This window comes from Mus caroli, chromosome 1 (genome assembly GCF_900094665.2).
Source record: "Mus caroli chromosome 1, CAROLI_EIJ_v1.1, whole genome shotgun sequence".
NCBI lineage: Eukaryota > Metazoa > Chordata > Mammalia > Rodentia > Muridae > Mus > Mus caroli.
This window is the reverse complement of record NC_034570.1, coordinates 74,560,996-74,582,572: the sequence shown is the minus strand read 5'-3', so window position 1 is coordinate 74,582,572 and position 21,577 is coordinate 74,560,996. Positions and strand designations below refer to the sequence as shown.

Here is a 21,577-nt window from a genome sequence, read left to right as displayed (position 1 = left end):
TGTTCCCAACACATTTAAATTCAAATATCAGAACTATTTTTTCAATGACATGTTAGAAAGTTGCTAAGGACCATTTTCATTCTTGAAATATGTTTTAGACACTTTCATTTGTTTCTAAATAGAAGCAAGCACATGTATGTTAAATAATCCCCCTGCTGCAGTGACTCTGGGTGCATATGCTTTGTTTGGGCACATGCTCTGATTGCTTTCTCCTAAGCATCTTTCGTTTCTAACCGGAATATTTTATACATCTGAGGTGGAATCACTGCACTCTAAAAAAAATAATAAGAAAAAGAAAAAGAAAAACAAGCAAGCAAGCAAACAAACAACAAACAAAAACCTGAGCAAAGATGGTTCAACAGCACATCAAGTCAATTCAGTTAAAAAAGAAGGGTTAGTGGAGATTATAGGTCGAACATACACTCATACACATATTGCTAGACAGCTGCACATTGCACATAGGCTGTGTAGTTCTAAGCCTATTGATAACATTCTTTGGGACCAAATTTGTCACAGAAGGATAGTGATGAGGTAAGCCCATCATGACTTCAAACAGAGAAGGCTACATTGAAGCAAATATCCCCCATGACCAAGAGGTGAAAATAAACCAAATAAAGTCACCAATCTTGACATTGTGACTTTAGGATAATATTTCAAACCGATTCTTATCTAATTCTCTACATCTGATGAAACTGTAGGGCTTTAATAACTTCATCCATTTCTTCCTTGCAAAAATGATGTTCTCAAATAAGCAGAGTGCATTGCCATACAGTGCAGTGCATGAAGCTTCCTGGAAACACATTTCTCACACCATAAAAGAGAGCTGGGTAGTTTGAGATCACTCAACTCTATGGTTGGAAGGTTGCCAGTTCAAAGTCAGATTGCACTGTAAAATACACTTACAAATATATGCAGTCTAGTATATAGAGTATTGCTATATTAAATCTGCTATCAGTTAGCTCTTTTTACTCTTAAGAGCCAAGAGAATATCATGATGATGCAATGAGTGACTGTGAATAGAGTGTGATTCATGTGGGAAGATAACCACCTTCATAATTACAATTTACATAAGAACATGCTTAGGTACACAATTAAATTCTCACAGTAAAATCCAGTGCTACTACTTGGATATAAACTCTCTCCCCTTATATTAGGAAATTATGTAGTACTGGGGACATACTAAGTTGTATATTTATCACATACATGAAATATATGAAAAATACGACCTGTAAGTTATTTATCAATCTTTATGTATCTTTAGTCATAAAGTCTCTTTATCTTGTTAAAATACAGCTTCAAAATCCCTTCTGTCTCTCCCTCAGATGAAACAGCTTTGGTGATAGAATGCTAAATTTAATTTAAAATCAAGTGCGCCAAATACATTCTTCTAGTTTGGTTACTTAGTTAAGTAATCTTGTTTATTATATTCACTCCAAAAATTATATATATATATATATATATATATATATATATATATATATGTGTGTGTGTATATGTATACATATATACATATATATATGTATATGTATGTGTATGTGTATATATATATGTATATATACATACATATATATATATATACACACACTCATGTATATACACACACACATGATGAAAGTTACACTGATATGACATACTTACATACTAAGAGATAATTATTAAATGATTTTTCAGTTATTATGACCCAAATCAGCTGTGAGGCAAGATTTTAATTTTAATGTGTATTGGTGTTTTACCTGTATGTATGTCTGTGTTAGGGTGTCAGATTTTGGACTTACAGTTGTGAGCTGCCAAGTGGAAGTTGGGAATTGAAACCAGGTCCTCTGAAAGACCAGTCAGTGAGTGCTTTAACTACTGAGCCATCTCTCTAGCCCGTGGGGCAGGCATTTTATTAACATGACATGATAGAGATGATATTATTAAATAATAAATTCCTGACGTATAATCAAGTGAAGTTTCCAGTCGGAAGTTGCAATGATAATGTCCACGTCTATGTGCGAGTCACACAGCAACATCTACATTGTGCAGTGGAGACAGGCGGTGGAAGTGAAGTTCTCTCGGAGAAATCCATTCTGAACCTTAGCACCTACCCTCCCTGACTTCTCATAGTAAAATACTAACCTCTACCTTAAAGGTCTTAAAGATGAGAACTTGGCAAGAGGTAGGGAAAGATAGTTCATGAATTGGACTGATCTTAAAACAAAACAAAAAGAAAAACAAAATAGAAACTAAAAACCAATAACCAAAAACCCAAGAAAGCTTTCTCCCTTTCACAAGGTGAAGACACGGCTAGAAAAGAGCAGATAGACATACAAGCCTAAGAGCTGCTTCTAAATACTTCATTTGGTTGTAAATCACAAAGTTTATGAAACTTTGTTACATTTTCTTATAGAAATCCAAACACAGGAGCCACGTGGCAAACAGCCTTCAGTAAATGCTTAACAGCAGTAAGTGACTTGCTAGCAGGACTAGCTGCTATAAGGGACCATGGTATCTGTCTCTGTCCTCCAAGCCCACGTCTCTGATAAGGTTAAAAGCATCAGCCAAACTTCACCTGGGAGGCAGTCTACACAATATAACAGCAGCACTCTGATCCTCTGTCAAGGTCATCCAATATCAGTGAGATTCTCTCTAGACAAGGCTGAAGAAACCTCCTGCCTAACTGTAATTGCTATACATTTTTAGAAGGAACTAGGAAGCAGAAAAGAAGACATCAGACAAATGCTAAGGAAAATGGAATGAAATTCAGTCTTTAGCTGATTATAATTAATTATGCTAAATAAATCATAGTACTGCAAGTTACACACTATATGGGAGACAATGAGTGTGTACTATTCTGGATAACTCATCGTGCCTTTTAGGTTTTCTTTACATCTAAAATTTACAAGAGTTTTTTTAACTAAGAAGAACAACTTTAACTACCCCGCTCTCTAAGACCACATGATAAAATAATAAAATTTAAAATACTTGGTTAGGGCCTTTCTAGCTGTGACACTGAAAAGCAGTGTATTGCTGAACTTCCTATGTGCAATGTAAAATTAAGTATATATAATCCACATGAATATACATGTATGTTATATACATATACATGTGTGTTGTATTACTTAACATATAACTTTATGTACCTGTCACATATCTAACTTATGCATCAAGTAATCATTTACACTTACATTATTTTTGTACACAATTGTATGGACCACAGACTTATTTGTTTTACCAAGGAGTCATTAACCTTTCATTCACTACCTTAGTTACCTTTTTGGAAATTAAAATTAAATACTTTCTAAGACTAAATAAATTTTCTCAAGAAGGAAACAAATAAACACACTGTACAATAATAAATCTCTACCTTATATGTTTAAAAAAATTCCAAATGTGTAAAATATAAAATTAAAAAACTACTCTGCAATAATCATTTGGAGCATTTCAACATTAAATTAATGAGAAATAAAACACATATGAATTATGTTTACTTTAATGGCAGTACTAAGTAGCATGTAATATGTTATCAATGCTCGGGAGACAGAATGCAATGTGAAAGAAGTGCCTTCGTGGCTTTAAAATTGAGTTCTACAGTTAGGCTAAAGACTTGTCTATACTTAGTTTCTGAAGCAGAAGACACCCACCTGTTTTCATACAGTCACTGAGAAGATTTTTTTTTAAATAGCTTTGGATTTTTAAACAAAACACAAATGGAAAATATTTGATAGCACATAGGAATCATAGAATAAAATAAGAGTATATGTAACTCAAGATTTTTAGCACATGAACATGATTATCTGTTGGACTGCCATCTATAGGAGGGGGTCATTATGACAGACACTTTGTGGCTCACCACACATACAATATATACAAATAATCCATTTGTAGAAATAAAAGCTCACACTACAAAGGAAAAATACAACAAATCCATACAATAATGAATAATGATTCCAGTGCAAAGAAATTGAAAAGGCCAAGTAAGTACCACGGTAGGTACTTATAAAAGTGGAGCGAGAAATGATAATATATGAACTGAACATGAGAAAATAGAGAACTGAAACTATGCTGTTATTGTTATAACCAGTTACTGGAATCAGGAAAATATACTGTTGCTCTCTGGTCACACTCTTTCTTAAAGATACTTTCAACTTAATAAATGGTTAGTTGACCCTCAAAATAAATGTGTATTAGAGCTGTAGAGTAGAAGATGGAAAAGAGACAATGTCAATATTGCTGCTACAAAAGGCATGTGAAACCAAATACAATGCATTGATTCAAACAGGCTTTTGGTGGTTTTTATATAAATCTGACCCTTCCGATAAACCAGAAATGATGAGAAACAGATTTGCAATAAGAGTAGAGAACGTCTTTGTGTGTGCTGGCTGTACACCGTGCTATCATATCCTTATAAGGAGAAGTAGAATGTTGCAATTATAAAGTAGCTGGGCTTCAGCTCTCTGCATCAAAGATTAATTCTAGGTGAGCGCATTCCTTTACAGCAGGAAGCCATCTCATTCGTCATGAGCCCATTGCCTTACAATCGCAAGTCACTGCCTCTCATGGGTCACTCCAGTGCCTTAACCTAAAAACAAATCTTTACTCTCATTGTCATTTTCATGACTATTTTTCCAAATATAATTTAGAAAGATGTGATCAAACATATGAAGAATATACAGTAACATAAGCCCCCCCCCCCAGTAAAACTTGAAATCAACAATAACAAAGGGTCCTAGGTGGATGGGAGTTGTAATTTTCTCAACTTGCCAGTGTACTCACTGGTAATACTGCTCTTCTTCAGAAGAGTGTAAAATAGTGGCCTGTTTCTTTCTAATTTCACGAAGGCCATAATGAAGCTATCAGAACTGATATCATCAACATGCGATATAAGTAGAAGAAGAATGTTTCAATTCCATTGTGCTCAGGCTGATCAGAGGCATTTGATATGATGTCATCAGTCCTGGCCACAGGCTTATATGTTGCTTTCTTGCTTGAGTTATTTTAAGAACCGAACATGAAATAGTTCTGGCTTGTAGATTGGCATTATTCCTCCTTTTAAAATAATTCCTCTTAGATAGAGTCATGCTGTATATCACAGACTGTCCTTATAGTTGCCATGTAGTCTTGGGTGGCGTGGCACTCCCACCTTTCTTTTCCAGCCTCCCTAGTGATGGAATTACAAAAAGAGATGCTGGGAAATGAACTGAAGGGTTTCATGCATAGTGGTCAGGTGCTTTATCTGGGTTGGCACTTTGCCTGCACAACCTGCTTTTAGAGGGACTCCTAACAGTGGGGTTGGGCTGTCTTGGGCTTTTGAACCTGCTCATGGGGCCCTCTTCCTCCTACTGGGTTGCCTTGTCCAGCCTCAATGTGAGGGTCTGTGCCTGCTTTTATTTCATTGTTATACTTTGTTGATATCTCTGGGAGTCCTGCTTTTGTTTGAAGGGAAAAGGCAGAGAGATAAATTTAGGGGAGAGGGAGGCAAGAAGGAGGAGGAGGAGGAGGCAGCAAGGGGAGGGAAAGGAGGCTGGATTGGGATATACTGTTTGAAAGAAGATTAAATTAAAATGATAAAAAACTCCCCCCAACACAAAGAAATTAAAGGAACTTGGCATGCCTTTAAATTTTTCCAAATGTGTGTGTGTGTGTGTGTGTGTGTGTGTGTGTGTGTGTGTGTAGTGTATGAATGTAACTCTAATCTATTAAGTATGTGATTCTTAATTATTCCCTCAGAGATTTTTTCTTCTCAGAATATATGTTTTATGAAAGAATCATTAGGCAAGTCTATACCTGAGCCTTGAACTAGAACTTCGTTGTTTGTTCCCTATGTCTAAACTTTTGATATATATCTGTGTTCACAAAAATGATAACCACACCTTCATTTCAGAGTTATTTTATGATACGAGATCATGGCTACACACTAACTCCTACTGTTCTCTTTGTTTGATGTGACTACTTCCCTCAAAATACAAAGTTGGGTCAGCTACTAAGCACATACAAGAAACGCTGCATGTTGTCTTAATTCAACCTATGTGTTTGCTTTCCTGTTTTCTTAGCAGATGGTGTAAATAAATACAATTTTTAAAAAGACGTGATTTCTTAAATCAGGATTTCCCATATCAGGGTCTGGTTAATTATGTGTTCTGTGACCATGTGGGTTTGGGAAGTGAACACAGAAAGGCCTCATGTTGACACAATTGAATGCAGCACTGTGTTATTTACTAAAATGTAGATACAATTGTATGCCTTCTTTGATATTCTCTAGATAGAGATCTTTGAGTACAGGGACCTTCCTGTTAACTCTTGCACCCTTAACTTCTATAATAAGAGAAGTATACAATAAATGCCATTAAAATTCGTGAACTGGTGACTAAATGTATAGATATTTTACATTTTACTGAAAGCCACTTTTGAAGATGTTTATGTAATGAAAGATTTCACTCAACTTTAAATCACTTAAATCCAATAATTTCTTTAATTATGATAATTGAAAAATATTTTTGTTGGATGGTAGTCTCAGAAACACAGACATGGGAATAAAAGATGTTAAAAGGTAAATCAAAATAGCACATATGTGTTCCTTAACGGTCTAGCCATCCTCTTCTTTCTTTATTCTACTGTGTAAGTGTGCAGATAAATGCTCATTTGAAGTTCTAGATAGCTAATTGAATGGCTATTTGTCTGAGAAAATTGTTGTAAGTGCAGTCTATCTGTGCATCAATTTATGTGTGTATGTATATCTATATTTATGTAAAAATGACACAATTATTTATATTAGAAAATTCTCTTCTGCCCACTCAATTGTTATGTTTTATAAAATGAAACAAAGTAAAACAAAACACAGCCCACAAATGTAGAAAGAAGGACTACATGGGAAGAAGAAATACATCAACATGTGTGGGAGGAATGGAAGGTAAAGGAGGGTGGCAATGACCAAAATACATCATGTACATGTATGAAAATATAATGAACTGAGGTCTAGTTACTACATAATAACAAAATAAAATATAATAAAAATAAAGGCCAAAAGGTTCCAGTAAATAACGTATATGCTGATAGTGTCACTGACAAAATAGTCATAAAACAAGTAAAATATCAAATACTGAAATTCTTGACTGATGTAATCCTTCAGCATATTCCTCAGGAAAGGAAGTTGGTAAACCGCGTGTCTCTCTTATCATGTGATATTGAATTGAAGTATTATTGCAATAGCGGTAGTAGTCCTAGCAACATCAGTAATGCAACATAATAATATCGGGAATTATTAGTGTCCTATAGCCTGCTTTGAGCAGTTGATGGGTACAAAGCCTGTATCAATTACCTAATGCATTATAAAATTAGGCATATGTTAATGCTATTTTTAAACGATAGTTAATGTTATAATGATTAAATTACATATGCATCATATACTTAACAGAGGATAGGATTTGGATTGGAATTCACGAGACTAAGTGTAGTAGACACTGATGGCTTGGCCATTAGTATTGCATTACATTGTCTCAGAGCAAGTTATGGTTAAAGTCACCCACCGTGGCAGTGTACATACAGAGAAGTGTTTATGGCATTTATGCCACATACAACCAATGGCATGGGAAAGTGTACTGAATGAAATGAAATCAGCGAAATGTAAGGCTGAAAAACTACAGGATTTTTTTTTTTTTTTTTTTTTTTTTGGTTTTTCGAGACAGGGTTTTTCTGTATAGGCTTGGCTGTCCTGGAACTCACTTTGTAGACCAGGCTGGCCTCCAACTCAGAAATCCGCCTGCCTCTGCCTCCCAAGTGCTGGGATTAAAGGCGTGCGCCACCACGCCCGGCAGGATTTTTAATACTAAAAAGACCTTGGGGGAGAGATGAAGTTGTCTGCTATTTCTTATTGTCATACTCCTCCTTTCTATTTTAAGCAAGGTCATGAACAAAGTTGTACTACCAGGTTCCACCAGTGGAGACAAATTGCTGTCAGTACTATGTCTTCTTTACTTTGTTCTAGACTTGCAATTCCCCTGTGATTGCTATATTCTAGGTGAGAAAATCCAGTTTAGAATCTCGGAAAGATCTTTGGTCAGCCTGAGAAGCAGCTTCCATGGGAGTGAAGAGGCTTTGGATCAGAGCAGGCAAACACCCCTTCCTCCAAGTGAACCTGCAGCTCATCATTCTTGCCTCTGTCTATCAGAATGCACCCGGAAAGTTTCTTGTGTTTGTTGATGGATATTAGCATCCAGTGGTTATTGATCTTTGCTCTTCAGTATATCAGGGCCAATGGCTGACTAGTTGACATTGGAAACACTGCCTAAGCTGGGCATCATGTTTTTGAAAACAAGTATTTTTTTGTATTAATTAGCTACATTGTGGTTTATTTCTCAATTTCACAGTAGCAAAAGAAAAGAAAAAGAAAAAAGAAAAAAGAAAAGAAAAAACGTCCTCCAATCCTCCAATGCATGTTAATGTCTCTCCAAGAATCATAATCACAATCATTGAGAGATGGTCTTGACTGAAGTTCACATATGTGTTAGCTATTTCGAGTTGCTTTAGGAGACAAAACCCGAGAGAATAGTTTCATAAAGAAAAAGGCCAGAGACTCATGTCATGTCACCATGTAGACAATGTCAGTGACATTAAGTGATCCTTTTACAAACACTTTGCCAGTAAATGTTGTGAGGCTAAAGAGAGCAGTGAGAAGAAGGGATGGAAAAAGTTGATGCTGGGTACTCAGTTATGGAGAGATGGGAATAGATTCTGGCCCACTGCACAGCAGGGTAACTGTAGGCATGTCTGTGCATGGTTGGCCATGAAGAAATGATAATTTGGGATACATATCTATTTATCTTGATTTAAGCATTATGACATGCATGTACATGTTGATATAGCACACAGCACCCTGAAACTATGTAACATATTCAATATTAGTTACTAATTTTAAGATTAGTGTAAATATAATTTAAAAAATGATAGGTTTTCTGTGCCTGGAAAGAGGGTTCAATGACTAAGAGCTCTCTTCTGGAGGAACCGGTTTGATCCCCAGGATGAACACAGTGGCTCAGGATGGTCTATGACTCCAGCCCTTGGGGAACCAAGGCTTTCTTCTGGCCTCTGCAGTCCCCAGGGACATACATGGTGTACAGGCATACATACAGCCAAAACACCCATACAAATAAATTAAATTTATTTTTTAAATGAAAAAGGCAGCTAAATGTTTGTTGTGGCTCTGATGTCCTATTGCATGTAGCTTTTTACCCTTAGAAACAAACTCCAAGTGTCAAGTGGGAAGTGTACATGACTTTATAAGCTTTCATACATATTATCTGGTGAAAGGAAATGATTAAAAATACAAGAAATGAATCCACTCAGCCAGGAGGGTGAGCCACACTCTCAGCCTTACATCCTAGCACACAGAGCACATGCAGGTATGAAAAGTGAGTTATACTCTGTAAAAGGCAAAGCAGGGCTAAGTCATTGAAAAACAACATTACAAACAAGTCTTGTGCTTGGTATGGCATTTTCATGTGTGAAAATAGTTAACTTAATGCTTCTTTGAAATTTGTAGTAATTTCTGAAAGACTTCTAGCACAAGGATAGATCATTTCTTGAAGGATAAAGGTCACCATTCTGAGGCAAACTGATTCATATTTGCATATAGAACATATGTGTCCACAGACTCTGTAGCCTTAAAACTTATATGATTCAAAATTTGCTTTAGTACTATTATGGGATAAAAAAAATTTTTATTTTGGAAAATAAAATGTCTATATTCAAAATACAGTTTCCCAGTAAAGAAGACACGGGAGTATTCTCAAGAATTATGTCTAATAATCACTGTAGAAATAATTACAGTTATTAATTGATTAAACTAATTTTTATAATAAAGGAAGCCCTGAGAAATTTCTGGAATTAATTCATATGTTTTTAAATGAGTGAGACATTTATCAGAGGAAAACTTTTAAAAGGCATTCCCTGAAGGAAAGCACACTGTTACAAGATAAAATTCAATTACAGGAAATGCATTGATGTTTTCACTAAGTATATTCTGCTAATCACCTACATTAGCATTAATTTAATTGCAAGTTTAATTTCATTGTAAAATGCTGGCTTTTGATAAATTGGGTGTACCCTTGACTCCAGTCATATGAGGGAGAGTGAACCCTTGGTAAACAAGGGTTTAGAGAGAGGTGATTTGTAGACAAGCTGGATTCTAATCCTCCAGGAGCCAACTGAATATAACCAATGGACTCTGTAAGACATGCTCATTCTTACAGCTTGGAATTGAGCTGGGAGGATTCAATGTTTTCCTTCAGTGAAATGCCCTGCCCATCACAAGTAGATATACAACAGGCTATTCAAAGAGAAGCAAGCGGTAGCAATCACAGTGATCTCTGAAGCCAAATTGGCCATTGGAGTGGTTCCATTTGATTTTTCCATGGTTCTGGGCCTCAAGAAGTAAGAACTATAGAGCCAAACTATGCAATAGAAGACTGCATCAGGATTCTGATGCATAACTGAAAAATTTTGAGCCCACACAGAAAAACAATAATTAACTGAGGTATTACATATCCAAGAGAGAAGAAGGCAATGGAAGAGAGAGTCAAAGGTGACCAGGAATACCCTGATTTGAGGTTTCCATGCATATCAACCCAGAGGTCTTCAGGAGCCACGTTTCCTCTGTCTTTCTAAATACCTATCCTTTCCAACGCAGTCTAGTTGGGTTGCAAGCTCAGTGCTTGGGCAAAGTGCCAGCTGTGAGTTTTCATTTCCTTGGTTACAAAACGTTTTGTATAGTAGAAAGACGTATTTTTAAATTTCTCAAAGTGAGAACAGTAACAAGTCCCCATTACCTCTGAGACAGATGTGGACACTGTGTCTTTATTTCTCTGGCCAGAACATCAGAACAAACACATTTGCTTTTGTTTTGAGACACATTGACTAGAAGCTCAAGGTCTTTATTATGTCTGAAAATCCAGTACAGACCTCCAAAATAATGTAAATCACACTTGTCATTTCACCTGTATATTAATCAGAACTCCTCAAAAGGGATGAGTGTTTTACTTCTAACTGAATTTATCCAAAATTTTATGAAGACTTCATGGGAAGACACAGGAATTTTTAAAAGAAATTAACAATAAATTCAAAATTCAGTTATGAACAGCTCATTGTGATTCATCATCTACAAGCTAAGAGTTCAAAGGGGAGTCAACTTCCATCCTACCTCTCCCTTTCATCTCTTGCTTTCCAGCTACCTCCTGTGTTCCTTACTCTGTATCTCAGAAGACATCTTCAGAGCATCTAACATGAAATACATGCACCCCACCCTGACTGAGAGATGCTGACTGTAATATGGATAGAAACAGGAAACAGGGGCTCGCAATCCCATCTTAATTGAAAGCCTTTAAACTTGATTTACAGAATTGAAGGCTTTTATTTCCAGTTAACCTACTCTCATGAGGATGATTGGATGCGGTTTGCTCAAGCACAAATGACTGAAAGGAATTCCTTATTAAATGGTGATGACTGCTTCTGACATTAAGGATGTAGGCTACTTTCAACCTAGCTCTTCTAAGCTAATGTTCGCAAAAAGCTTCTTCAGTCATGACAAGTAGCTACTGTTTGGGTCTGAAAATAATTGAATTTTTTAGGGAGAAAATGAATCTGCCATTCTAGGCCCAGTTGGGAACTACCTCTCAAAGGACTCCTAAGGACCACGATTATAGTAGCCTCTAGAAAGAAGAACCAAAAAGTCTCCTCTCTACCAAGCTCTAGAATTGTGGCCCAGTATGAAATCAAACGTGGGATATATCACAGTAAACTCTGGGCATTATTTCAAGAGTGTGCCTGTGCCTTTGTCATTTGTTGATCCTCTAGATCAGAGCTTACATTGGTATTTCCTGTTTCCTGTCTCAGTACCTTTCAGCTGGATGCAAAAACAAAAAACAAAACAAAAAACAAAAAACAAAATCGGTGATAGGAGGAATAGAACATAGAAAACTATAACTATACAAGTTTTGTTCATGAACTCAGCTGCTTAGCAATGTCATGGACCTGTTTGTCAATAATATTGTTTCTACACAATCTACCTTACTGTAGAGACACATAGACAATATGAGAGCATGGACTTTCACACTCTCTTTGCCTTCAGGGAGTCAAAGAGCTCTTCCTCATATAAAATCTGAGCTCTAGGCTTGGGAGATGGTTCAACACATGAGGGAGTTTGCAGATACCATGATCTGGGGCCAATCTCCAGTACCCATAGAAACATGGAGGCGTGACTGATACTGTTTTTATAACCTCGGCGCTGTGGCAGGGGAGACAGGATTGCTGAGAGTTAGGAATTTCTCAGGAGCAGCTTATTTCCAGGTTTAGTGAGGAGACTGTGTCTCAAGGTGGAGAATGACAGGCAAGTAATTCTACTTCAGATACTGGACTTTGTGTATACCTGCAGGCGTACACACCTATATACACATGTACATATACCACATGTGTGAACACAAACATACACACACACCTGAGTTCTTTCCAACTTTTTGGGACCCACACCACTCCTGTTTCATCAAACAAATCTTCTTTCAGTTGAGATTGCCAGGTCTACTCCCTAACATGCCTCCTTCTTTTACAAATGTGAGGGATTCTTTTTGACAGCTGTTTAGCCCAATTTCTAAAACTCTGAAGAAGTGACCAATATAGCTCTCTGGATGATTCTTTTATAAACACTGTAATGACAAACCTTTCCTTCCAGACTCAAACCTAAAAACCACTCCAAAATAAAATGCAAGTGAGGGAAAAATGAAAATTGGGACAAATGGAAATGGAGAGGATAGGGATGTTTTGTAATAGTTTGTAGCTCACAGAAGGCTTCAATTAGAATGAGTCAGCCAGAGCACTCCCAACACTTGAAACTTTAATCTATTCCTTTTCATTTCTCTCAATATTTTTCATAGAATAATGATAGCTCCCAAAGTATTTGTTACATGGTGGTGAGAATGCATATCTTGCTCAAAAGAAAAAAAAGACACATACCTTCTCTTGACTGTTCTTGGGACTATCTAGGAAATTAATAAAAATCATATATTTAATAATCATACTACTGTGTAGATTATCTCCCTCAGGACCAATTTTCTCGAACAATAAATGTAGATTCTTTTGGAAGTTGACCAAGAAAAAATTACTCAAACTCATCTCCACACCCTACCATAATTGGCTAGCTTGCCTCTTTTAAAACAAATATAACTAGGGGCTATTTCTCTATAAGAGCAAGGACATCTGGAGTGGTAAAACAGTCTAACAAACCCTCGCATACATTGAGCACACACAATGCCTCCCGAGCTTTGAAGATGCCTTTCATCCGCTCCCTTTATGGTGGATCCTTCACCTTAATCTTTTATCAACTTTGTAAAACTGGCCATGACATTGTGGACCCCACTGGCTTGACAGAGCTGAAGCTCTATGGGGAAGAGTAAGACAGTGCCATCAGCAGACACATTTCCAAATACTGGGTAGACGGAGAGTTAGATGAAGTGTCTGAACTCAATTAAAGCCCAATCTTGCCCCATATGTGCATCTGTCACTGGGGAAGCTATGTGACTTTGGTGAGATTAGGGACATTAAGATATTATACTCGTTGGAATCAACATGTGATTCTCTCTCTCTCTCTCTCTCTCTCTCTCTCTCTCTCTCTCTCTCTCTCTCTCTCTCTCCTTCAGAAGTTAAGAAAGTGAATTTTGAGACAGGTACATCACCTGCCCAAAGCAATTATCCATCTAATTCCAGAGCGTGCATGGCTTTCCTGCCCTTTCTTCACACAAAAGTTCCTTAGTCCTAAGGTATCTCTGAGATCATCCTCCCTCCTTGCACATCGTTGATGACATCATCATACTTTCATTTGTGTCTACAGGAATGATTGACTGATTGGTGGATCCTTAATGCCACATGTGGGCTCATGACAGTGATATCAAATCTACACAGTAAAGTTCCACAGCTATATCTATCATTTCACAATTTATTCTTACCATAAAATACTTGGAATTAAAATAAAAATCAACTTCTTGAGATTAACCATGAATATTCTAGAAAAAATGTACATTGCTGAGTTGAGGAGTTATAAGTGGGTGCCTGAGAGCTGGCCTCATGAAATATGTGTAGGTCGTTGTCAGAATATTGCAGCCAGTGGGATCACACTATCACCTACAGTAGAAGAGAATTACTTGGTGAATGAATCACAGCTTGCTGCAAATAATAACACCCCCCCCCCCAGCTTACCACATACTTTTGCACTGACTTGGAATGTTTTTGCAAGGCAGGGCATGCAGGACTGAGAAGTTCAAACACATTTATAAATTTGAGTAGCATATCTTTGCCTCCACCCAAAGACCTCTTTTTCACACTTGATGGGAACAAATTTTCAAGTATCAATTGACATCATGACATAAAGAATGTAGCCAGCAAATGTTTCCACAATGGGTCAACTGTCCGTGGAGAAACTTACACTAGAAATTCCAAGAGGTGAAGTAAGTCTCACACTGTGGTAAAAACCAGATGTCTTCAGATGATTTACAGATTATCACTGTATTTAGTCTAAAATACTCATATAACTATATTTGCTAAAATATCTCATTAACTTGAATTGACCTTTGAATAATTCTTACTGTTCACCCACTTTAGCCTAGTTAAAAATATCTACTGATTATAGATGAATAAACTACATTTTCAGAACGGAGTCAAAAATTTTTAAAACAGGTTAGGCCCAAGCTGATTGATTCTTGAAAGGTGCCATCTTTCTAGGCACAACACATGGAAGTATTAATAATACAATATCCTTTAAAATCATGGCTTAAAATAGTTGATACTAACAAGTAATGTGTTTCATAGTAATTATATCATTCAGGAAATGCTTTAAATTCCTTATTTGTCTGTACATGGTATGTTTGTCAGGGGTAGGGGGAGCACACGTGCTAAGGCTTGTAAATGAAGAGAGAAGAATTACAATAAATTCAATATTAAAATAGACTTTAAAACAATTCTGAAGGTATGAATGCATTCATGTGTTTATATTTAGAACATTTATGTATTCTTTGAAAATATTTTTGATGAGTTGTTTTTTTAAAAAAAATCTTCATGTATATGAGAGTATTTTGCTTGCATGCCTGTCTGTGTACTATGTGAATGAGGTGCCTGAGGAGGCCAGAAGATGGCATCAGATCCCTTAGGAGAGGAGTTACAAATGGTTGTGAGCTGCCTCCTAAATGTTGAGAATCAAACCCCGATCCTCTGGAAGAGCAGCCAGTGCTCTTAGCTACTGAGCCACCTCTCCCATTCCTAAGGAGAATTATGTAAGGATTGCATGATTTTCAGGTACTTCTTGAATACTGTGAGCATTAAAGAAAAAGTTAAGACAGGCCAAGGGGATGGCTCGGTGGGTAAAGCATTTGCCATATTACCATGACAACCTGAGATCAAATACCTTGAATTCCTAGAATGCACATAAAGTTGGCCATCATAGCCCATATTTGAAATCTTAATAGTTCTGTAGTGAGATGAGAGATAGGCACTAAAGAATCCCAAAAGCTCTCAGCAAACTAGCCAAACATACAAGAAGCAAGCAAGCAAACAAACAAACAAACAAACCATTAAACAAACAACAATAAAAGCAATACCAACAACCAAAAAAAAAAGAAAAGAAAGAAAAAGAAAAAAGAAAACCCACAACTGTTTCAAACATCTAAAACTATTAGGAGCTAAGGACAGAGTCCCAAAATTGCCCACATACAAGCACCACATATCCAGTCACAAATAAATAAAAAGTTAAAGGCAATTCCTATATAAAGTAACTGATATGAAATGCTTTACTCGTTAGCATTAATTCTTTTCTAGGTCATGATTTTGAGCTGTTTAGTGTTGTTAATATTTTCATTTCTACATTTTCCCTTGACATAAAGTAATTGCTTTCATACAGCATTCCTAAACAGTAAGAGCATGCCTCCAAAAGCCCCTCTTATCATGTCTCTGCTTGCTGGACTACAGATACCCTGAGCATCACTTGCCAAATTTCTTATTCGATATATTTGATATCTCTCTCTACTCTGGAATCAGCATAAAATAATGTATTCATTGTCCCTTTGAGTATTGAGCAATGATAAGAAAACCAATGATATTGTCAACCCACCTTATCATCAGTTGCCTTTATCATAGGCTCATTAGGACTATAATTACAGCTGTCTTAATTACTACCATTTTTTCTGACAGGGCTCCTGAGTCAGAGGTTAAATAATTTGTCCAGGGAACTCAGCTATGGGATAATTGCAGCAGGATAAAGCCTAGAGACTACACATCTGCACTTTCATATCTAATCTCAGAAGCTGAGGAGTAGCATCTTTAGTAACTTAGAATCTCCCAGCTGGGGTGCCCATTGGCTCCTTCACCTTCTGTTCCATACCTTACCATCTAACTCACAAAGAATATAATATACATCTTCATTTTTTTTGTTTGTTTTCACTGCCACATAAAATACTATGTAGTATGTATGGGAAGGGTGACATTTTCCCATGACATTTTAGAAAAGAATGGAAAAGAACTCAACCTCCAAAGATGGCGGTCACAATTTGTTCTGAATTTTTAAGACAGCACTGGGGATGTTGTCACTGTCAGCAAACAAATGAAGTATGAAGATTCACTGGCTACTGCACATGGGTTGTGGGGAAGGCACATCTTTTTGAAGTTTCAGCAATGAGAGTTGTGAATTAATGCTAACTCTCCTTTTGAATTAAAAGTCACTTCATTCCTTTATGGTAATATATACAACGGAGACTGCTCCTCACGTAAAACACCATGGGTTCTACAATCAGTATGCTATTAGAGTTATGACTTCCAAGTGATATCCACTATGGATGGGGACTGCCAAGTCATGTTAGAGCACTCACCTTACGTGAACAACTAAAGTATACCTCTTCCCACATTAAAGTAGTTTTTAATTCCCTGAATTCTGATGACTCTCCTATGCTCAGTATCAAGAAATTCCCATACTCTAGGCTGACCAAATATAACTTTAGCTTCTCTACCAATGCACTGTTCCTAGAAGAGTCTGAAAGTAGACCAGATTTGGCCCATGGCATCAAGCATATGGTCCAGTTTTCCACTGACTAACGGCAAATTCCGTGGATCTTTCTGGTCTCAGATAACCCAAAGAGAAAGGCTCAGAGAGGTTGTGGTCACTGGTCGATGGAGGGCATCTGCTGCTTAAGTCACATTCCAGGTCTCGAATTTCCCCCAGCTAATCAGAGTCACACCGTAACACACCCCTTCCCTTTTCATGGAAACTGGTCACAGTCTCAAGGGGGCACAGATGAATGCAAACACTTCCTGTCAATTACTCCCCAAGCAATATCCCTTCCTACAGGCTAGCTAAGCTTTAGACAAAGGGAAACAAACGCTCCAGGCAGGTGTGTTAGATAATAGGTGCTCACCATTTTACGTTAACATCAAGTTATTTCATTTGACGACACAGGGGTATACAACCCTTCTTAGCAGGACTTCTCAGAAGACGCTTTAAACGCAAACGTTCAGCAGTTCAGCACTCAAACACTATGAGTGAATCTGGACTCAGTGCCCCAAACCTTGTGAGTTGGCCTCTCTTTGAGAGCCGCAATCTTCTCATCTGGTTCCCCCAGGGGAAAGGAAGGCTTAGCTTTGCCTTTCCTTGGCACCACCCAGAAGCTCCCAGAATAGACAGTCAGAGAATTAGATCCTAGGCTCTGTAGCTTCACCGGACTCCCTCTGCTATGAAGGGGCTCTCTGCACCCCATGTGACAAACCCGCCAGAGCATCCTTCTGCAAGCCAGCTGAACCAGGGAAGGCAGGCTGCTTGTCCTCCTACTCAACACAAAATGGAGATAGAGCTGCTGGTCGTGACTACAGAGAAGGCTAAAGATTCCTTTGGTCTTTCATCCTCCCGCCCAGCTGCTTGAGAGCCAGGGGAGTCTTTCAATTCTCAAAGGAACCTCAGCTTCCTGACTCTCTTGCAGGTCTAATACTCCCTCGTTAGTCCTGAAATCCTATTACTGAAAAGGCCATGGGTTTGATTCACACGAGGCTATGGTGAGGCCCATACCTCCTATCACTGTCTGAGAAAAAGTGGCGTTTTTCACTGACACATAAAAGACCCAAGGTCATTATATATGGTTACAAAGAGATTTTAGAAGTGTTGGTCTTTAGCCAGATCTCTGTTGTTCTGCAACACAGAATACAAGATAAATTACTGCTTGCTGCTTCCTAAGCAAGTGCTGAGAAATCTACTGCAGGGTTTTAGGAGAAAAAGCTGACAGTAAGGAGGAAACGCTGAGGCAATACTGCCCTCTCGTGGCAGCACAAAGCCTTGCAAATGGTGTGGCCATTAAAACATGTTTATTAGCATATCAAATATTCATGTACAGTAAGTTGTCATTTATCAAACAAAATTTGCTTCTGTTGCTTCTCTCTTCTACCTACCCGCATCCTCCCCCTGGGTTCGTCCCAGTCTGGTAGACCCTTTTCAAATGCTTTCACTCCACGTGTGCCCTTTAGCCCTAGAACCCATCTTGCTCCCCTAGAACAATCGCCTATCTAGTGTTCTAGAATATACACATTCTCACAACAGTCAACATTTGCCTGTGTGTAAATAAGAGTACTTAGTGTTTAGGATCTCCTACAGACCCAAGTTGCAAAAGTCGAAAAGCCCACGGCTACCCTTTCCACTGGCCAGGAAGAAGCCCACTGATGTCATTTTACCTCTGAGAATCTATCACAGTTTTAAAGGTCCTCCAATAAAAGGTTCAATGACCTCACCTTCTAAACTATTCCGAAGTTTTCTCGAAATCTAATAAAACTGCCATTTAGAACATCATGTGCCCGCTTCTTCTAGTCAAACCTGACTGTTATTAAGAAGGAAAGCAGTCTCTGCCATCTCTGTTCCTTTATTTATTTGTACAGGGTCAAAGCCAGGGAGACAGGGTCACATTAACTGTGGCTTAGGTAGAGGAATTGATCATGTTTTGTTCAGAAAAATCTCACAGTGGGGACCAGCAATGCTATGTACACACGCTGGGACAACGTCTTCATATGAAGATGGTGTCATCACTGTCTCATGAAGGCAGGTCCCTGGCATTCTGTGAGCTTTTATACAAACCCCTTTCCTCAGAGGGCATTTCAAACAGTGACAGGGATTGAATGGTTTCATCTGAACATTTGGCTCTTCACCCTTTCCTAGGCATGTAACTAGAAATTGGAGTAACATCTTTCATTCTTTCCTCTTGTCACTTGAAATTTGAACATAATTAATTATTACCATGCCTTTTTATCATTAATACAAAGGCGGCTTGATGTTTTTATTTCCATCTTAGACTTCTTTATCTTAATGTCTGTTGTTTTCATCTTTTTAAAGGTTTTTTTATATTATTTTTAATTATGTATATGGGTTTCTGTATGTGTGTGAATAAGTTCACGTGAGGGTAGGTGTCCACAGAGGTCAGAGGCATACCGTCTCCATGAGGCTGCAGTGACAGGCATTTGTGACCCATGTGAAGTAGGCACTGACAACTGCACTTGGGTCCAGTGCAAAAGCACTATCAATTCTTACCTGCTGAGCTATCTCTTCAGTTCCTATATTCAATTACTTAAAAAAATATTTTAAGGCATGGGTATGTATAATGTTTGTATATATGTGTGCCCATATATGTATATGTACATATTCATGTATGTGAATGTGGGCTCACTCATACCATGGCCTATGTATAGGGATCATAGGGGAAATTCAGGTGTTGATCTGCATCTTCCATCTTGTTTGAGACAGAGTTAAGTCTATGACCATAACACCTTGACTCTTTCTATCCTGTCTGATTTTACAAGGTGCACAGGGTCAGAGCTGATTTGTATTTGGAAGGGAGATGCAGTCTCTTCACTGCATATTTCCGGCTACCTGGCTCAAGAGGTTTGAGGGTCTCTTCTTTCTGTTCGTCCTGTCTCTTCATAGGAAGTCTGAGACTACAGATCCTCACACTGTACATCCTGCTATATGTGGGTTCTGTGAACTCCATCTCAAGTACTCAAGCTGGTAGAAGCAGTTTTACCAGGTGATCCCTGATCCCACTGGCTTTCTGCTGAGAGATTACATTTCCCGGCTTTTGCAGTTGACTATGGAAGTCACTTCTGTCCCTATAAAGGGCAGCATCCCACTTTGTAGGCTAAAGTATTACAGATTGTCTGCTCTCATCTATAGATACACATAAGTTGCTATGGGTATGTAGATCACTGGGTTCAGTCTTAAAGAGATTCAAATGCCTTTGGGGTAAGAATTATGTTAAAAAATTGTTTTATGCTATTCTACTTTACTGAGAAGGCTAACTCTGAAGGTGAAATTTGGTCAGTTTGTTCCAGACCCAAACATGCTTGTTTCAAAGACTCCTCCAAAGTCTCTATCCTGAGACCAGAAGCCAGGCCACCTGACTTCACGACGGGCAAAAAGGCAGAAAATCAGAATCACCCTGGGAAAGATATTTTTGCAGTGGAAAACAACTAAGAAGTCACCTATTTCCTACAGACTTTACAAAAGACAAGCTGTTTAACTCTCTAAATTTTCCCCACTTTTTTCTTGGTTTTGTTTACTGTCTCTAAAGCATTTGTCAAAACTTTAACTTTCTGTTTTTTGGGGGTTTTTTTGTTGTTGTTGTTTTGTTTTTTATTTTATTTTTTTTTTTAGGATTTATAAGTTCATTGAGTGTGATTTTAAAAGAATTTGTAGATAATTTTAATTTGCTATAATAATACATGTTTGTAAGACTGATTCACCTGTTTTTCCAGAAAAGGAAATTTGCTGGATGTGCTGACTTTGGAGTCACATGGTTTGTTATCTTGGATCATGACCTAGTAGCCATGTGGCTTGCCATCCTCTGGCCTGGTGACATCAGGATAGAAGTATGCCATGTGACTTTACTGACATCTTGGTTAAGACTATCACATGGTGTTCCTCTAATTACTATCGTCTTCCCCCCTTTTTAAACTAAAGAGGCAACATCAGGTCTCAACAATGGTATATTTTATGTTCCCTATATTATAGCAGCACACCTACAAGATACTTTAGATTCGCATGTATGTTTGTATGATCATATTGGTCCAGAGAAGGATAAATAACAAATGAGCAGAAAACCATGAACAAGGTCTGTGTAACATATATTTGATGATTAATGTTTATAAATTCCCAACGTTCTCTTTGATGTTTTTAAACGTTCTCTTTGATGTTTTTATTGAACTTTAACTATTTGGAGAAAGTGAGTCATAAAAAAATCTGTAATAGTTTTTGTAAAAGTATATTGTAAAAATATCTCAAAAATGAGGCTACTACTCTTTCTGTGGACTGTATTTATGATTTCGAATTTATTTTGATACTAGCAGATTGTTAATTCAAAATTGTGAATTATTAAGACGCAAATTTAACAGCGATGAAAGCATAAAACCTTAATCCCATCAAAGAAACCAACTTGTGCTGGACAGTGGTGGTGCACTCTTTTAATCCCAGCACTTGGGAGGCAGAGGCAGGTGGATTTCTGAGTTCAAGACCAGCCTGGTCTACAGAGTGAGTTCCAGGACAGCCAGA

General features: G+C 37.6%; 1 protein-coding gene across 3 annotated transcripts in view; it reads right to left on the bottom strand.

Moving 5' to 3' along the window:
* Positions 1-21,577, bottom strand: part of Nyap2 (neuronal tyrosine-phosphorylated phosphoinositide-3-kinase adaptor 2) — a 265,902-nt gene that overhangs the window by 6,063 nt on the left and 238,262 nt on the right. The window lies entirely within an intron of this gene.